Genomic DNA, 19,702 nt, shown 5'->3' with positions numbered 1-19,702 from the left:
CCCAAGATTAGTGTCCACGGCACAGAGGAGAACACTAAGGCTTGGAGAGGTGAACTGACTTGGCTCAAGAAGTGAAGCCAGGATTCCCACCCAACCCTGGCGTTTACAGTTCACTATCATAATTACTGCTAATTATTGGAATCACCTGGGGGAGCTTTTACACCTCCCGATGCCCAGGCCACATCCTGGGCTGATGAAGTGAGACCCAGGCGTGAATAGCTTCCAGAGTGCCCAAGGGATTCTAATGTGTGACCTCCAGGTTCATAGTCTCTAGTATAGACACAGTGAGGAAAGTCCCTGGCATGAATCTCATTGTTAGGATTGCTTAGTTTTTTGAGAGGAAATACAGAAATTGAGTTGACTGTGTGAGCTTCGGAATCCACCAGACCTGGCTGGGGTCACCCTGAGATGACTCTGATGCTTTCTGGCTGTCAGGTCTGTGCAAGTGTTGCTCTCTGAGCCTCAGCTTCACGGTCTAGAAAGTGGGTATAAAAATACATGCCTCAAAACATGGTGCTTGTAGCAGTTAGATGAGAGAATATTTGACATGCACTGTGCACCGGGTCATGCAGACAGTAGGCCCTAAAATGCTTTTGGCTGTAAGGACTATAACTAGCCACAAGGTTCCAGAGTTAGGTGGGGATCTTTGGCTTTACTTTTTAAGCCAAGTCAGTTCATTTCTCCAAGCCTCAGTTTCCCCTTCTGTGACATGGACATTTCTTTTCTTAGAGGCTTCTTGTGAAATGAAGTGATAATATGTATAAAACTGCACAATGCGTATTTGTGTTTAATAGTTGACAACTGGAATGATTGCACACACTCTGGAGAGGTTCACGCATCTCTCCTGCTTTCCCCATCAGACACATCTCGTTTTAAAGTTGAGATCACAGTCTGGCTACATTTAGCCAAAAGATGTGATTATTCAGCCTGAATAGTGATTCCAGAAAAAAAAATAGACTGTATTTTTAGAGGAGTCTTAGGTTCATGACAAAATTGGGTGGAAGAGTTCCCGTATCCCCCCTCCCCGCACACAGACACAGCCTCCCCCATCAGCAACATCCCCCACCAGAGTGGGACATTTGTTATAATGGATGGATCCACATCATTATCATCCAAAGGCCATAGTTTACTTTAGGGTTCACTTTTGGTGTTGTACATTATACGGATTTTGACAACTGTATAATGACATGTCCACCATTATAGTATCATATTGAATGGTTTCCCTGCCCTAAAAATCCTCTGTGCTCTGTTTATCCCTCCCTCACCCAAACCCCTGTCACCACTGATTTTTTTCCACTGTGTGTTTATATATATATATTTAAAATTTTTGCTATTTCTTTAAAAATCAGGAGCTTACATATAAATATCTGAATGTCCAGTTTCTCTTGAATTATGGAGCAATCAGGCAATAATAGTGCTAAAATCTACAAGGCATCCTCTCTGAAGCTCAAACAGTAGCATTTAGATGAAACAGTCCTCAGCCAGACTCAATGCCCCTTTTTCATAAAAGAAAAAAACATTTTATAACACCCTCTTTACTATCCAGAAGTGAAATTCACAGATAATAGAATCTGTACATACACACATAACTTCCAAAAAATCAATATAACGTCCTAACAGCATTATAACAGAGAATAGAGTGAAAGTAGTCTATAATAAGATAGTATATATTTCAATATGTAAATGCCTGGGTATGACTCCACAATAAAACATAATGATATAGCCAGATAATTGCTTCTATATATAATCACTCTGACTGCTGCAGCTTCGGAGACAAACTTGTACAGATGTGTTGTGTCACCTACAAGAAAAAGTGCCATGCACGGCACTGCTGTCTGCGGCCCCGCTGTCTGAAATGGTGCACAACTTTTGGTACTGTTCTGAACAAAGCAGAGAATAACCTTTGCTCAATTTATCCAGTCGTTACATTCCTTTAAGATTCAACGGACACCAAAACATGCAGACAATTTTTGTTTTGTTTCCATGTACAAAGGCGCTAGAGTTAGGCTCAGATGGATATGATTAATTCATTTGTTATGGACGTTGGCTGTCCGGCAGGACATTGATGTGAACGCACTGCACACTCCCAAGTCTAGCAATGATCTGACCGTCCCCACCTCAGCATTTCCAAATCTCCTCCTGGAGGGCAGCAGCACCCACCACTGAGAACTTATGCTTCAGGAGAAAGGGTGCTCTTGGCCACCAGACTTTATATTTCCACTTGTCAAGTGCTTGAAGTAGGAGGTTGGTTTGTTTGCTTTTTTTGTTTTTAATGGCGAAAGGGCATTTCTCTGGATGAGAAGGAACTTCTTTTGTCCTCATGGAGTCAACTGAGGGAGTAGGGATTTCTTATCCCAAGCAAGGAAAAAGGCCTAAAAATAAAAGATCTGCCCAAATGAGCAGTTATTTCCTTGACAATTGTTTGACCACAATAGCAGCAAGTACTGTCTTCCTTTTTACATTTTTATTATAATTGGCATATAACTTTGTGTAAGTTTAAGGTGTGCGATGTGTCAATTTGATACATTCATGCGTGTCATTCATTCATTTCAGGACCCTACTCTACCTTATCGTTTTCCATAGCATCTCTCACCTTCTAAAATACTAGACAACATCCTTGTGTATTAGGGTTATTCTGTGTCTTCTTCCAAGCATGTAAGTAACTCGGGGACAGGATTCTTTCACTGTTTTGCTCACAGATCTGCCTGTACACGTCTAGAACGGTGCCTGGCATGTGGCAGGTGCTCTGTAAATATTTATGGGATGAATGAGTAAATTTCATGTAATTCTAACATCCTCCTCCTGATGAAGCTATTATTATTCCCATTGTACAGTTGAGAAAACTGAGGTTCAGGCATAGAAAGACATATCTACCTGGAAAATGTCTTCACAGGCTTCGAGGTGCAACTCAAAAACCTCTTCCTCCTGGAAGCCTTCCCAGGCCTGACATTGCATTCCTATAAGCACTTCTGTAGTTCTTTCTACGTGCTTTTGTTATTACAGCATTTAATCTCATTATATTATAGGTTGTCTTCAGTCAATGACTCAAATCCTTTCAGTTATTCATTTGTCAGCTTTATACTGAACACTTATTATGTGTCAGGCAGTGTTCTAGAACAGTGTTTCTCAAAAGTGTTTTTGGGGAACCACCTGCTTCAGAATCAATAGGAGCCCTTGTTAAAATGCAGAGTCCCAGGTTCCACACATGAACCACAAGGTTAGACTGTCTGAGACCAAGACCCATGGACCTGCATAATAAAGGTGAAGACTTGCTTGTGTACAGGGTGCAGAGTCAACCAAGGACACAGTCCCTGTCCTTAGGGTATTTACAGTCTGCTGGACTGTCTGCCTTTCTCATTAACTCTGAACTACTCAAGGGCAGGGACCATCATTCATTCATTTCGGGACCTAGGCCAGGGCTTGATATAAAGCAGTGAAGTTTTGTGGGATGAATAAATAAATGCATTCATTGAAAAATGTTAATTGAGCATGTCCTGTGTTCTGGGTACCACTCTAGACACAGGATGCAGCAGTAAACCAGACAGACAACATCCTTGCCCTCCTGAAACTCACAAAATGCACAAGTGAATAAAGGAATCTCAGATTTGCTTTGTTGCACCGGCCTGAGGCTCCTGCTCCAGTTCCGAGTCTCTGCTTGGCCTGACTCCTGGTAATGTCTCTGACTGAATCCTGTGATCTGCATCCCTCGTGCTCTCTGCTCCAGCCACACAAGTCTTCTTTTAGTCCCTTCTGCTCCCATGCTCCCTCCTGCCACAGGGCTTTTACACATGCAGTCCTTCCACTTGAAATGGCTCTCCCTCCATTTTTCATGTGGCTGTCGACCGTTGTATGCACTAGCACAGTCATTGCCTCCTCAGAGAAGCCTTCCTAGACTCCTTTCTTTCGATTTCTTTCTGTTATAGCCCCTCTGAGCACCAGCATCATTGCTTCTAAGCACATGTTATGGCCACAATGGTACAATTGTATGACTCGGTGATTAGTGTCTGCATCTCCTCTAAACTGACCTCCATGAGGTCAGAGGCCGAGTCTGTTTTCTTGGTCACTTTCTCAGTGCATGGCACAATAAGTATGTGATGGATGAAGAAATGAGTGATAGAAACCCTGACACTTGACCTCTCTGTGCCTACAGCATCCACATATGTGTGTGTGTGACAAAATTAAACCCTTGGAAGAGGGACAGAAGGTCTGCAGAACACAAAGGGTTTGAGCTTTCCCCTCTTCCCAAGGCTGAGGACACAATGACCAGGTTCCCTCTAGTCCTATGACAGTATGAATGGTAAAGGGCCCAGCATTGGGATGTGAATGACCTAGGTTCCAATCTGTTTTCCATACTTGTTAGCTATGTCATATTGGGCAAGTTGTTTCTGCCCATGAGCCTCAGTAACCTCATCTGCAAAATGGGTTGTTGCGCCTACTTCACAGGGTCATCAGGAGGAGTAATACACTGTAATGTTTAGGGAGCACTAACCATGTGCTCATCTCTCCCTTATGCTAACCCCACCAAGAAGGCATTATTAATAACATCATCCCCATTTCATATCTGGGGAGACTGAGGTCTGAGGACACATAAGCAGTGAGTGGTAGAGCCAGGGCTTAAGGCGGTCTGACTCTGGAGGCTTGTTTAATCACTGTGCTGTACCATCAGGTGACCTCAGCATATCTCATCCTGGCACCTACATGCGCTCGCTAAGTGGGATCTTATCTTCTCCTCATTGTCTCCTTGTCTTGAACTAGGGGGTCAGAGAGGAGTTTCTGACAGTTATTCATGGTCTGCCTTAACCCAGGAGATGAGGCAAAGGACTGAGGAGTGAACCTCAGCCTTTGAGATGCTTGGCACGCTCCTGTCAGCCTCTCAGCCCTACGCCAAAGGCATTTTGACAAACATCTTTATTACCAACATGAAAGAGACCCTTTTGTGCCTGGAGATTGGTGCTCAGAGCCCGGCTTTCCTACTGTCTTTCCCGGTGACCCGGAGCAGAGCATGTAACCCTTTCCCTTTCAGCACTTCTGGGATCCTTTCCACATTTTTCATCATCTCAACAGCTATTTATTCAGCAACTATTGCATGCACGGCACAGTGCTAGGTGTCACAGGGGATACAAAAGAGCTAGGAGATGCAGCCCCTGCCCTGCAGGTCACTGTAGTCTTACAGAGCGGGCTCAGCAGGTTTGAGTCCCTGCTGTGTTATTGACCAGCTAAGTGACTTCAGGCGAGTGACTTAACCTCGCAAAATCTCAGTTGCCTCATATGTAAAGTAAACATCATCATCATCATCATCATCATCATCATCATCATCATCATCATCATACCTTCTTCAAAGGCTTGTTATGTGCTAATGTGTATCTGTGCCATGCTCAATACAAAGACTGATGGAATGGAATTGGTAAATAAATGTTAGTCATTAGGATGCTGCTGCTGCTGCTAGTGATGATGATGACGGTAATGATTGTGATAGTGACAGCAGTGACAGGGTGATGGTGGTGGTGATGATGGTGATGGTGGTGATGATGGTATCATAGTGATGGTGGTGATGATGCAGCAGAGACATTGAATTAAGTCCCAGAGGTATGAAAAACCCTTACATGGAATCAGACAGATCCGGCTTTGAATCTGAGCTCCACCATGTTTTTGGCTGTGTGACCTTTGGCCAGACTCCTAACATCTCTGAGCTTTAAAATATTGATAAAATATTGCATAAAATGATGATGATTTCCCTGGCATAGACAGTTGTCTTACACCTGGATGGTAATATGAGAGAACGCTAACAAGAGGGACTGGTACCCAGCAGGTGCTCATTAGATGGTGTTTTTCTTTTGTCCCTTTCCTTCCTCATAGAATTCCTCATTAAATCCCGGGGAATGGCATATTCCCAAGAAAAGAGTTTGGGGCCTGAAATCTCTGCTTTGGCCTCAAAACTTTTTTCTTCAACTAAGAGAAATCTTAGAGTAGCTTAAGGAAAATGTGGAGTTTGTTAAAAGCCCACGGTGCTGATTCAGGAAGCCCGTGGGGAACAGATGCAATGTGGCCTCCCACAGCCCTGGAACCATGAGCCAGAAAAGATCCAGGACTGAGGCAAATTCTCTCTCTCCCTCTCTCTCTTTCTGCTGCTCAGGAGCTAGAGACCTGGAGAACTTTCTCTCTCCATAGACTCTTTCTGTATTTCTTTAATCACACATGGAACGCGGCACCATCCTGGCTCCTGACGTTACCTGTCCTCAGCTGAACAGCCGACAGAGACTAGCTCCTTTAGCTCCGTCCCAGGTTTCCGGGAGGGAGAATCTGATTGGTCTGGTTTGAGTGAGGTTTCCTCCATGTTCTAACCACCATTGGCTGGGAGCTTTGCGAGGGTGGGAGGGGGTTCCAGGTAGGATAAATAAAGCTTCCAAGGGGTTAACTGGGGTGTGGAGTGAGGGGGATTTTTAGAGAAGGAGGACAAACACCAGACAAGCTGCCTACTACAGCTTGGCTGAGACTTACCACACACTTTCCACGATCCGGGCACAGGGCTAAGTACTCCACACGTGTTTTATTATTTAATCCTCCCAGGAGTGCACTGAATTAGGTGCTGCTTTGCTCTTCATTTCAGAAATGGGGAAACTGAGACCCAGAGCAATGCAGCAGTGTACCCCAGGTCACATGGGTGGAGCTGGCAGAGCCTCCACTCAGCCGCCCCACTGACTGCGGTCTCCCTTGGGAGCTGCTTTCAGATGGCTGTGCTGTTGCTCTTTGAATCTTAGAGGACAGGAGGCTCCCTCCCTTGGTGAAACTCTGACTGCCTGATGATGATTGTTATAAAGTTAGAACACCTGAGTTTTGATCACTCAGCATTAGCTATGCTGGTCATATCCTGTATTCCAGAACTGTGTTGAGAAATGCAATTTGTAGCATCCCAGGTGGAAAATTTCTGATTCTCTCTGACGGAGGATGCCAAGGAGAATTGGTCTCCATCCTGGTGGAAACGTAAACATCAATTCTGAGAATGAAGGGGGTGAGGGGGAAATGAGGTCCTGGAAATTGATGGAAAGCTGGCTGTTTGGCATCTTGAAATTAACCAGGATTCTCCCTGTTGCTGGCGTCTTGAGCTCTGTGTGTGGGTTTCTGAGACACATTTTTAATCCTCTTGTCATTTCACTTGACCTGGAAAAGAATATAGATTGTTAGGTGCTCAGGTTGTAGAATTTACACACAGGGAAAATTGACCTGATGGAGGCTGATGCGGCTGTTCCCTCACCGACCATACAGTTTCATGCACAGATGATGGACATGTCCAGGACACTGGCTGGCACACAGCGGGTACTCAGTGTGTGTCAGTTTTCTTCCTTTCTTTTCCTTCAGAGCAAATCTCATTCTGATTTGGGAGGTTAGTTGTTGCTACTGCCAGCTAGCAGAGGGCGCTGTCAACACAACTGATGCAAATTGGGAGTCTGAAGAGAGACCCTTCTAAGGAGGAAGTAGTACAGTTAATGGAATATTGCACTGCATGGTAAATACATTGATTGTTAATGTCTCCAGGTGTGCATTCTTCCAAATACTCAGCAGCCAGGTATTAAACACCTACATGTACTTGATCCTGGGCTAGATGCTAACAGTGATGTAATAGGCCAAATTATTCTCTGCCTCCATCACGTATAGGGAACAGAGCCAACATTTTACAAGGTTAGTGGAGACAAGAGTAATAAAATCTGTAAAGTAATAGCTGTCATTTATTAAGGACTCACCATGTGCCAAATATTGTGCTCAGTGCTTTTTATATATTATCTCACTTAAGCCGTCAACCCTAGGAAGCAGGCATTCTGAAGATGTGGAAACTGAGGCTTAGAAAAGGGGTTAAGTAAATACATTTTGAATGGCAGAATGAGGATTTAAAAACAGGTATGTGAGCTTCAAAGTCCCTGTGTTTAACTTTAAACCACAAGTGGCTTGGACAAGGGGTTTAGACAGTGGAGAGCTGTGATGGTGGGGAATAATGAGAGTCCTTGTTCTTTCCTCTCCTTGCTTCAAGTACCCCCGGGCATCTGGTATCAAGGTTAAACTGTGTGCCTCCTGGCAAGCTGATTTAGGTTGCTGTGAGGTGGTCTCACGTCTGCAAGAGTATATATGATTTGCAGCAACATGGGTGGACCTAGAGATCATCATTCTCAGTGAAGTAGCCAGAAAGAGAAAGAAAAATATCACGTGATATCACTCATGTGGAATCTAAAAAAAAAAAAAAAAAAAAAAAAGACAAGCGAACTCACTTACAAAAGAGAAACAGACTCACAGACATAGAAAACAAACTTATGGTTACCAGGGGAGGACAAGGGGTGTGGAGGGATAAATTGGTTCTAGATTTGCAGATACTAACTAATATACATAAAATAGATAAACAACAAGTTTATACTGTATAGCCCAGGGAACTATATTCAATATCTTGCAGTAACCTATGGTGGAAAAGACTATGAAAACAAATATATGTATGTTCCTATATGACTGAAGTATTATGCTGTACACCAGAAATTGACACAACATTGTAAACTGACTATACTTCAATAAAAATATATTTAAAAAAAAGAGTATATATGAAGCAGGGAAGTGAGGACACACACACACATACATAACCTTTTCTTAGGTCCCTCAGAGTAAGAGGAGCAAGGTTGGATGCTTAAAGAGAAAAATGGTCTTGTGCACTCCCCTCTCCCAATAAACAGTCTGATGCACCCCACCCCTGACATTTGCACCTGAATTGAATATTTAAAAGCATGAATAATGCTTTCTACTCATCAGCATATTGGTTATCCATCTAATATACCAAGCTTATTCCCCAGAATATTCAAGGTGGTTTGCAGAGACGCGCAAAAAAAACAGCAGAATAAAATAAAAGAAAATTAAGATAAATAAGACAAGGGAGGCAAACAACCCAGAAAAATAATAAGGATTCTGGAAGGAGATGAATGCACGAATTATAAGGCAAGTAGTGCTGTCCTGGTCTGTAAGCTTCCTGCAGCCAGTGCAAAGAGGGGAAACATGGCAGTTACAGAATACATAGGCCTAAGAATCTGGTGGCTCAGGAGAGACACATCCATTATTGATTCTAAGATCAGAAAGGCATTTTTTTTTTTCTCCTGGAACCTCATAGAAGATAGTGTATAAAATAATGAACAATAGCCTCAACAGTGTTCTTATAGTAAATATGATTTTATTTGACTGTTTCATATTATGTCTTACTAAAGTGCAATTCAGAGAAGTAAGAAGATGCTAGAGAGAGTAGGCAATATGCTAAGATGCCAGTAGTCTGCTCAGATGACATGGGATGCCTTTGGGATCATGTTGTTAGGGACACACAGAAGAACTAGCTAAGGACATTATTATAATCGTGAGGACTACATAGGGAGTGTGGACATCCAGGTGAGGGTAGGATAGTGGGTTTAATCTTGCATGGCACTCCCAATCAATTCTTCAGTCAGTGGGTTGAGAAGCATCACTTGGAAGCTTGTGAGGAATGCAGAGTCTCAGGCCCTACGCAAGCCCTACAGAATCTACATTCTCACAAGCTCTCCAGGGGATTCGTGTGCCTGTTTCAGTGTGAGAAGCACTGGACTAGGAAGCATATCCATGAGGCATACATGAGGCATATGAACCAGAGTATGAACCCTTAAGAGGGCTCCAAGATCTCACAAGCCAGAACCCAGTAAGGTGTACAGTGAAAAGAGGAGGTCAGACTGTTGGCTGCAGACTGAATGGCATAGGATTATAGACATGGGAAAAAAGAGCACATAGCTTGCAAAAGTCTAGGAGGGCTTCCTGGGGAAGGTGAACCCAAAGCTGAAAATCAGAGGACAGGGATGGTGAGAAGGAGTAGAGAGAGCATTGTGATTTTGAAGAGGAGTACAAGGAAAGGTCCTCTGGTCCAGCACAGACTCAAAGGATTGGAGAGGTTCACCCTGACATCGGCTCCCTTGAGAGGAATTCTCTGCTCTGCCCTCTCAACCAGTCAGCTAACTTAGGACCATCCTCAATCAGCCCTTTTGGCCTTAGAGGCCCCTTAACATGTCCTAGAACTGCAAAAACTCGTATCTCCAAAGCCACCACTTTGTTGAGTGCAGAAAGCCCTTTGGTGCCAAAATACCTCTGGCCCTGGGCTGAAAGCCTCTTTCTCCAGGTCCCTGCTGTGTGGTTTTCATCATAACAACGTTTATCATTTATTGAGCATCTGCTATGTGCTGGCACTTTTTACCTGTTATCTCTGATCTGCGGAATGGCCCTGTAGGTCTTATTTATTCATGAGTGCAGCTCACTCCTTAAGCTTCCCAGCCCCTCTGACCAATGCTGAGGAAACTGGGACAAAGTCTCATCATTTGGGGGCATCCCCATCTATGTCTCTTGGCAATGCTGAGGTCCTCGTTCTTCAGAGCTCTCCAGGGCATTGTCCCCTTCCAACACTGTGTCAGCCTCAGCAGTGATAAAACTTGCAGCTGATTTGTCCTTGGGGCTTCTTATGATCTGTGACCTCATTGCTACTCCATTCTGGGTAAAATAATAGTGAGGTCAAGGACATTGTGGGTTTTTAGAAGCCTCCTAAACGTCATTAATTTGCGTCAGTTTAATAGGAACTGGGCACTTAAAATCTCTGTAAAAGATTATTTGCAAGAGCTGTTTTCATCAGCGTACTGGGTTTAGGTTTCTGATAAATAATGCCCTGGAGAGCGAGTTGGAGGGAGACTTTATAGTCTATGGGAAAATGTGTTAATCAAGGGTACTGGTGCAGACAGAGTTGGATGAAGAAGCAGGTAATCAGGGCAGTGGTCCAGTTTCAAGAGGGGCTAAAACATCCCTGGAAATAGAATAAGATGGAGAAAATTATGCTGGCCAGAACATCTCTCAGAAAGATTCCAGTGGTTGGAAGGAACACTTGGCTAAGTTGCTTTGATGGGGATTGGAGGCATGCTGCCTTGACAATGGAAACTCACTCAATTGCCTTCTAGGTAAGTGGGGTCTCATTACCTGCTGGACTTTGCCCAGTGGGCAGAGCAGGCTGCGGGCTGGGGCTGAGTTCTCTGGGCAGTAGAGGATCGGCTCCAGTGATGTAGATGGTGCTTTTCCTAAACCTGTTAGGTTTGTTCATTCATTTATTCGTTGCATTAATCAATCGTTCAGTCATATGTTCAGTAAACATTTATCCAGCTCCTACTTGGTGCCATGTACCTTTCTAGTTGCTGGGGATGAATCAATGACCATAACCGGCACGATTCCTGTCCTTCAGGAACCTTCTAGTGGGGGTATGGGCAGACGATAAACAACTACATGAACAGGGCAATTTCAGGTTGCACTAAGGGGTAGGCTGGTCATTGGCCTTTGAGCTACCCTTTTATGGATGCTCTGTTCAAACAGAGATGAAGATGAACCCCTGGACCAATCAGGTCCTCTCTCGGGAATCTAGAGACGTGGACAAAGTTGGTCAGTTAGTAGTTGCAGGAAAAAAATAATCCATCCCTCCCCTGTCTATTCTACCGCAGTCCATTAAAATAAGTTCTACACTTTTAGAAGTCCTGGGGAGGCTGTCAGTGCATCCTACCTCCTCCTTTTCTCACTCCACCAATGGGGGTGCATAGGTGATCTATTGGTGTAGCTGGGAACAGGTCTGCACGTGGCCAGCTCCATCTCATCTTCAAGCACTGGTTTCAGAGTTGCCCTGCTTTTAGGAACGTCTGTTCTCAGCTCCTGCTTCCATGTAGTGAGAGGACCTGTCTTCCATCCCCTCCTCAGGTCTCTTCTTGCTCAGCAGGTGTGGGGCAGGCTGGCCGGTGAGCATACTCTTGGCTCTGTGAAGAACCATGGTCTAGACCTGGGGGGAAGGAGTAGTATTCTTGCCTGTTGTCACAAGTCTACACTCTGTTCTTCAGCACATCTTTACTGCCTCTAAAGCTGGTATCTTCATCCCAGTTTGACTCCTATGACTATTTCTCAGTTGGATCAGAACCCACGGGGGAAAGAGATGTGACTGGAAACTCAGAGACCTCAGTGGAACCAGAAAGCTGTACAGAGTCAAGACAGGGAGCAGGTGAGTTGTTCTAGCGATAGGTCTCTAGAGGGAAGGAGGAGAAACACCCAGCAGCTCACACAAGATGACAAGATAACTGGCTCTCTAGGGCTGTTCTCGGAATCCGAGCCACCTTCCGATTCCCAGCTAAGCTCCTGCCTTGTTACGGTCTGCTTAGCTGGTTGTTCTGTAGTCCCCTAGAGATGCCTGTCTCTATTCCTGCAGACACATCCTTGATACAGGTTCCTTGCTCGTGTTAGCCTGACTGAGTTCCTGGCAACTGGAAGAACCTAACTAATGCGGAATGAAAAGGCTTCATATACAGCCTTCCTCCATCCTGAGAGACTCAATGTGCTTTAAACGGCACACGTTTTTTTGAAGCCCTAGCCTATGCCAGGTCCTTTGGTAGACCTTGAGATGACTAAGACCTAATATTTATAGTGTTTTCTATTTTTCAGGCACTTTTCCAAGCTTAGCTTAGCTCATCCCATCCTCGAATTCCAATTCCGTAAGTAGATGTATTCTCATTCACAGATGAGAAAACTGAGGCACAGAGAGTTTAAGTAACACGCTCAAGATCTCGCAGCCAGCAGGGATTACCCTACTATTCCGTGCCAATTTGTATTCCCCTAGAAGCAGCCCCTGAAGCAAGAATTGGAGTGAATAGAGGATGGAGGTGGGGGAGTGGAGGAGTGAGACGAGAGAGGGAAGGTAGCTACTCAAAGGTCCATCTTCAAGTGTTATCGTTGAAGTGTCAGTTTGGCTGGACTGAGCGGGGCCGGGAGAGCTGGTAAAACATTATTTCTCGATGTGTCTGTGAGAGTGTTTCCAGAAGGGATTAGCATTTGAATCTACAGACTGAGTTAAAGACATGCCCACCAATGCAGGCGGGCATCATCCAATGTGTTGAGAGCCTGAATAAGACAAAGACTTCTCCCTGTCATCTAAGTGTCAGCGTGTTGTGTCCTGACATTGAAAGAATGTTTAAATCTTATACCACATCCCCTAGGCTTGGGTTCCTGGTTCTGCCACCTAACCACTGAGTGATCCTGGGAAAGTCGCTTCACCAATCTGAGTCTGTGTTTTCATCCATTAAGCAGGATCAATAATCCATGCCTTGAGTGGACCAAGGAGAGGAGTAAATGAAGTCATGCAGACAGCCTCTGGCATGTCTTAACTTGTTTGGTTTTCCCAGAGAGCCATTTTTGGCATTAAAAAACAGGACTGAGGAAGTGTTTTGGGCTGGAGTTTGGTCGGGGCAGGGAGACGTCCCAAAGACCTGGAAGTCCCCAAATAAAAACATCATCTGTTTCATCTGCAGGGAAGACCCTGGTCAAGTCCTGCTTCATAAAAGCAGTAAATGAGATTCTCTGGATGGGTGGGGGGAGTCTTGGGAGGCTCATGGGAGACCTTTAGGTAAACAGATAAACTGCGCTGTGTGTGTCTGTTGCCTTTTTGGCACCTGTACGCCTATTTCCTCTCGCCCACGGATTCCAGAACACAACGAAGCATGCCCGTTCAACTTCAGAGATGTTTGTGCTACAGGGCAGGAAGCACACCTCCAAATGGCTGTTGAGGGGGGAGAAAGACGGCAAATAACAGTGTGGAGGCCCCTCCATCCTCCATCTCGCTGTCTCCTTCCCCCACACATGCTGTAGGGGGAGGACCCTGGGAGCCCATCAAGATGAAAAACGCCAGCCTGTTTTCCACGCATGGGGGGACGTTGATGCATCCGGATTCAGCTATTTTTGCAAACTGTTTGTCCAGGATCTTATATCTAAGTTATGCTCCTCAAAATTTAATAAATGAGGTTTAATAGAATGCACTCAGGCGGCACTGATGAAATCTGTCTTGGAAAATATGGCGATTTCATTGTTTTTATATAACCTCCTTGGAACGTGCTGCTTATTACTTCCGCGCCTCCCTCTTCCCCTCCCGTTTTCAGGTGTTTAAGTTTTTAGCTCAGCTGCGGAGTCCAGTGAAGCCCCCCGGAGAGTGATTCTCTCTCTCTCTCCCCTCCATTACCCGCAGCAGGGAGGGGCTGGATGCCTTGGTCTCACCCTTGTCGGGAGTAAACAAAGCTGTGAACAGTTGTTTTAAAAAATAGTTGGTTTCAGATGAACAATTTCTGTATTCAATTTGTTGTCTGTACCTAGAAAGCCACAGTAGCACTTCTCCCCCAGGGAAGGATGTTGAATACTTCACTGATGTACAATCAGCCACCAATGTCATGGAAATGCTGTGCTGGAAGGGAGAGGCAAGATGATCTCAGCTGCAGAGAACTGTCTGCTCTGTGCCGGGCACTGTGCTTGCAGCGCTCGCTGGTGCTTGATCTTTATGACAACCCTATGAGATAGATCCTCTCATTGTCCCCACTTGTTGAAGAAGAATCTAGGTGTCAGAGAGGTTTAGCTATTTTCTTAAGTCACACAGCACCAAGTGGTGGAGGCAGGACTTAAGCTGAAGTCACTGAATTATCCAGAGCCCACAGCCTTAGCTCCTTTACAACAGTGCTGTCTGCTGTCTCATTTTACAGATAGGGGAACTGAAGGTCAGGAAAGTGAAGCATGGGTCATGGTTAACAGCCCAGGCTCTAGAGATCAAATTCATGCTGTTTCACTTTGAGCCCAATACTTACCCTGTCTGAGCCTCAAATTTGGCAATTATCAAATGAGTTATTGTGAGAAACTGGAGAGAATAGATGTAATGTGCTTATTAGTACATGCTAATCACAGAGTAAGTACTCAATAAATATCAGTTTTAGAAAGAACTGAAGAACTGGTTAGAATTTTGTGTGGCTGCAAGTAACTGAAGACTGATAGATCTGTCAGGGGTTTTATTTGGTCAGTGAAATAAGAGGCTTGCTGTCAGCTGCTCATGATTTCATCCACAAGAACATCTTCAGAAACCCAGGCTGCCTTTATCTTCCTGCACTATTACTGTTAATTCGCATAATGTAGCTTTCTTCCTCACGGTTGCAAGGTGGCTGCTGCTGCACCTTCAAGCGTCTTGTCCATGATCCAGGCAATAGGAATGGGGAGTGGCAAACCTTTTCTCTTAAAGCTTTGTCTGTTCATTCTAGAAGGGATGCTTTCCGTAGAGATTTGTGTCTCCCACTGGCCATAACTACCTCAAGCTGTGAGAACCTCTAGAAATATGAGAACTTAGCTTTCTGGCCTCTATTGAGGAGGAAGACAAGCAGAAGGGCTGTGGATGGCTCTGGGGGTGAACCCATAGTGTTGGTCACATGAGCTAAATGTACATCTGAGTTGGGATGTGAACCCAGCTCTTAATAAGAGCCTCAGGCTTTCCCACAGCTCCACCATTCCTCATGCTTCTGGTGTGGCCCAGCTGCACACGAGGAAACTGAGGCCCCGAGAGGAGAGGTGACAGACCTACCATCCCTGGGTCACGAGTCAGCACCAGAGCCAGTTTTCTGCCTTCTGGTCCAGCCTTTCCACTGTGCTGAGTGACCTTGCCAACGAGGGCTTTCTGTTTATATAAATTGAAAGCCTCTGGTTTTAAACTCCAGACCTTATCTTCAAAGAAATAAGCCAGAGGATGTGACAGAGGCTAGAGGACAAAGTCATTTCAGGGGCAGTACCAGCCTCAGGCCAAATCATTAAACATCCCTTCTCTAGCTTCCTGTTTTTCCTACCCAGAGCCCTTTGGTGCCTCCTGAAGGCCTCAGGTCATCCCCCCGGCGCCCCCACTCTAGAGCCCCGTGACCAGATCAAGGGCCACCGTTTCCATCCTGGGTCCGCATCCTGTGGAACTCTGCCTGCTGCTCTCCAAGGGTACACTCTTGTCACTAGGTATCCCCAGTCCTGCGCCCCGTAGGCATCAGTGACATTGAATGAATCAACAACTGAGCTCATTTGATCAGCAAATTTAGCAAATCCATATGAAGGACTCGCCTCTGAAGGACAGTTTTAACAGGGGCCCTCTGCAGTCAGTTCCTTCCTCCCAGGAGTGATTCCGCTAGGGGAAGTTTGGATTCAGTAACAGTTGCCTGGGTGGGGGATACTTTGGGAAGCTTCTGACGATTCTCAGACTCTCCTGTCTCCTGGGTAACTGTCAACCTGTTGACCTGTTCTGGCTGGGCGGTTGGGACGGATGCCCAAGGGGCACCCGATCTGGAAGGGGGTTTGGGGTTAGGGTTAGGCTAGAGATAGTTTCTTGAATGGTCTCCGGGGCTGTGTGAAACCAAGGAGAGATGATGACAAGGGTGGGTGAGAAGCTGCCACTAGCACGTAGGAGGATTGGTACCTCCCCCCGCCCCCTCTCTTTGCCCCAAATTGGCTCAGGCACTTCAGTGGCAGTTAAATGAGGAGGATCTGGGTATTTGGTAGAGTAGGGTCTTTAAAAAAGACAACTCTTACTATATTTTCCTTTGGGTAGCAGTTACCAGCAAGGAATCTAGAATCTCTTGCCTTGGTTCAGATCTCAGTTATCCCATTTACTGCGTGGACTTGGGAACAATTATCAAAAATAATCTCACGTGACTGTTGTGAGTTTTGAATGAGACAATGCACATCTTAGAGGACTTGACCCATCCTCGGTGTTTGTATTAGTCAGGGTTCTCCAGATATGTGTGTGTATGTAAATATATATGAAGAGATTTATTATGAGGAATTGGCTCACATGATCATGGAGGCTGAGAAGTCCCACGATCTGCTGGGGCCCAGGAGAGTGGATGGTGTAGGTGCAGTCCAAAGGCTGGCAGTCTTGAGATGCAGGAAAAGCCAATGTTTCAGTTTGAAGGCAGAAAAAAAAAAAAACCCCAGTGCCCCTGCTGGAAGGCAGTCAGACAGAAGTTTCCCTCTTCCTCCTAGGAGGGTCCACCTTTATGTTCTATTCAGGCCTTCAGCAAATTGGATGGGGCCCACGCACCCTGGGGAGGGCAGTCTGCTTTCCTCAGTTTACCGATGCAAATGTAAATCTCATGCAGAAGCAGCCTCACAACATACCCAGAATGTTGTTTGACCAAATGTCTGGGGTCCCTGTGGCCCAGTCAAGTCGACACATAAAATTAACCATCCCAGCATTCAGAAATTGTTAATCCATATCACTATTTTTATATTTTAGACTGCACTTCCCTTTTCTCCTTTCTATGGGGCGGGGATAAGAATTCTGATCCTCTGTACCCCTTGGAGATGCTGTGAGGAGTAAATGAGATAACACTGCCACAAAACCGGCCTCTTGCACCCTGAAAGCCAGGTTGAGACTCGGAGGCAGAGTTTTGGGAGAAAAAGAGCAGCTTTGTTGCTTTCCCAGGCAAAGGGGAGTCACAGCAGGCTTATGCCTTAGGAGCTGTGGGTCCGTCTTGGGGTTGGGGTCTTGAAGTTTTATGGAAAAACTGGATGGATCAGAAAAGGTGAGAACAGTCAGGAACTTTATAGGGTGCTGCTACATTCTTCTTAACCTGGGCTTCATGGGGGAACTGCGGAGGGTCTGTCCACTCTTCTGAGATTCTCGGCCCGTTACCTTCTTCCTGGAACATAGCCTCTGGGTTAAAATGGTTGTAAAAAATGTAAGGGAGAAGTTTGGGGGGTTGCTTGGCACAAAAAAAAGGTAAGGGAGAGAAAGCAAAATGCAGGATTACTTAGTCAGAAAGAATCAGCAAACAGTTTTAGTTTCAGGGAGGTTAGTTCATTTCCTACTCCTTCAATTATATTTATAAAGGTGCTTGGCATCTGTTAAAGTGATGTGTGGCTTCCCACACTTTTAGGAATTGAAGGCAGGGGACTGGCCCATATGACCTCTGGAGATCTCCTTTACTTCTAGGATTCTGTGGCCTTTGAAGAAGATCAGTTGTATGCTAAGCACTGCCCATGGGCTTGGAGTGACTCAAGAGAGTAATAACTCCTACCCTTAGGCACTTTATAATCTCATTAGGAGAACAAAGTCTTTGAGAATCCGTGTGTGTCTGGGTGCCTGGCTGAGGCAGAGTGGAAATTGGGTCTATGGCAGAGAATGGCTAGATGCCCAGCAATCCTGCTGCCACTGCTTGGGCACACGAGAAGATCTCACGTCCCAGTTTCCTCTGCAATTAAGATGGAACCACGTAACTGGGGTTTAGCCCCTTGGCTCAAATGTGGATGTCTCTTTGAATGTTCCTCTCTCCTCACTTCCACAGGGACTGTGAAGGTGACGTCCCCAAGATTACAGCAGCTCATGATATAAAGAGCCTGGATCCCTAAGACGTTACTTGGAGGAGAGCCACCAGGCAAGCCTCTCAATCCACATCAGACTGGGAGGTCAGTGGGAAATGAACCTTGACGCTGAGATCTGGGGTTGGTTGGTTGTAGTGAGTAGCAGTGCCTTCTCCCATCACACAGGGTGGATGATGCCAGAGTTCTGTTCTCTGTATCTTTTTGCATCTACTGATTTGCACTGGCGGCTTCTAGGTGAAAAAAATGCCACCAGCCTTAATGACTGGTGTTCAGACACAACAAACATGCACACAGCGTGGCTGGGGGAGAAGAGGAGCAATGAGAAGAGACTGGGATCTGTTCAAGTGGATCTGCTGGTGGGAAAAAATTCAGTGGGCCGAGTGACTCAGTGCCCCCAAGAAGGCTTGTGGGTTGAAAGAAAAGACTGGTTCTTTTTTTTTTAATTTTTAAAAAAAAGTTTTAAATTTACTTTAAAAAAATTGAAGTATAGTTGACTTGCAATGTTGTGTTAATTTCTGGTGTACAGCATAGCGATTCAGTTATATATAAATATTCTTTTCCATTATAAGTTATTACAAGATACTGAATATGGTTCCCTGTGCTATACAGTAGGACCTTGTTGTTTATTTTATATGCAATAGTGTGTATCTGTTAATCCCACACTCTTAATTTATCCTTTTCCCCTTCTTTGGTAACGATAAATTTGTTTTCTATGTCTGAGAGTCTCTGTTTTGTAAATAAGTTCATTCGTATCAAGTTTTTAGATTCCACATTTAAGGAATATCATATGGTATTTGTCTTTCTCTGCTTGACTTCACTTGGTATGACAATCTTTAGGTCCATCCATGTTGCTACAAATGGCATTATTTCATTGAAAAGAGTAGTTCTGACAAAAAACAAAAACAAAAAAGCTAATTTTAAAAAAAGCCCTGAAAATGCAGCTTTTACTTTTGTCATCCTGGCCTTGGCACTGTTGAGAGAAATGGATTGTCTGTGCAAAATGCACAGTGCACTGTGGTCCTGCACCAGTGCTGTGGGGTCCTCCTGTGGGGCAGGGTGAGGGGTTAGAGATGCTCAACCGTAGGGAGGTTAGCACCGTTCTAGGGAGCTCTGAGTCCCACAGCTGGAAAGCGGTGCTGCACTGGACGGAGTGGGAACCAGCAGCTCTCTGAGGTGCCGAACAGGAAGGAGTTGTCATCCCCCCGGGACTCCCCAGCTTCCAGATTGGGACAGGAGCCTCGAAGGAGGACCAGGTTTCCTCCTACCAGGGGAAGGGGCTACGGGGGACAGTAGGAGCTCAGAATCGTCCTCCTGTGTGACCTCGTTTGTGCACACCAGCTGGAGAGCCCCGGCAATACTCACACACCAGGCAGCATATCATTAAGTGCAAAGTTAACACAGAACAGCAGCCTGAGTATAGAAACACTGGGGGGATTTATAGCAAAGGAACCAGGGTGACACTAGCAGGCTCTGCCTTGCTGCCGTAGGA

The 19,702-nt window shown here is 45.3% G+C and overlaps 1 long non-coding RNA gene across 1 annotated transcript in view; it reads left to right on the top strand.

The window, feature by feature from the left end:
• The window catches only part of LOC141575809 (uncharacterized), a 164,741-nt gene extending 145,883 nt beyond the window's left edge, over nt 1–18,858 (top strand). Inside the window, exon 3 of the long non-coding RNA XR_012503685.1 lies at nt 18,177–18,858. This is a non-coding gene — a long non-coding RNA (uncharacterized LOC141575809). The remainder of the gene's footprint in view (nt 1–18,176) is intronic.
• The last annotated feature ends 844 nt before the right edge of the window (nt 18,859–19,702 follow it).

This window comes from Camelus bactrianus, chromosome 32 (assembly GCF_048773025.1).
Source record: "Camelus bactrianus isolate YW-2024 breed Bactrian camel chromosome 32, ASM4877302v1, whole genome shotgun sequence".
In the NCBI taxonomy this organism is placed as follows: Eukaryota; Metazoa; Chordata; class Mammalia; order Artiodactyla; family Camelidae; genus Camelus; species Camelus bactrianus.
This window is presented reverse-complemented; position numbering and strand designations above follow the sequence as displayed.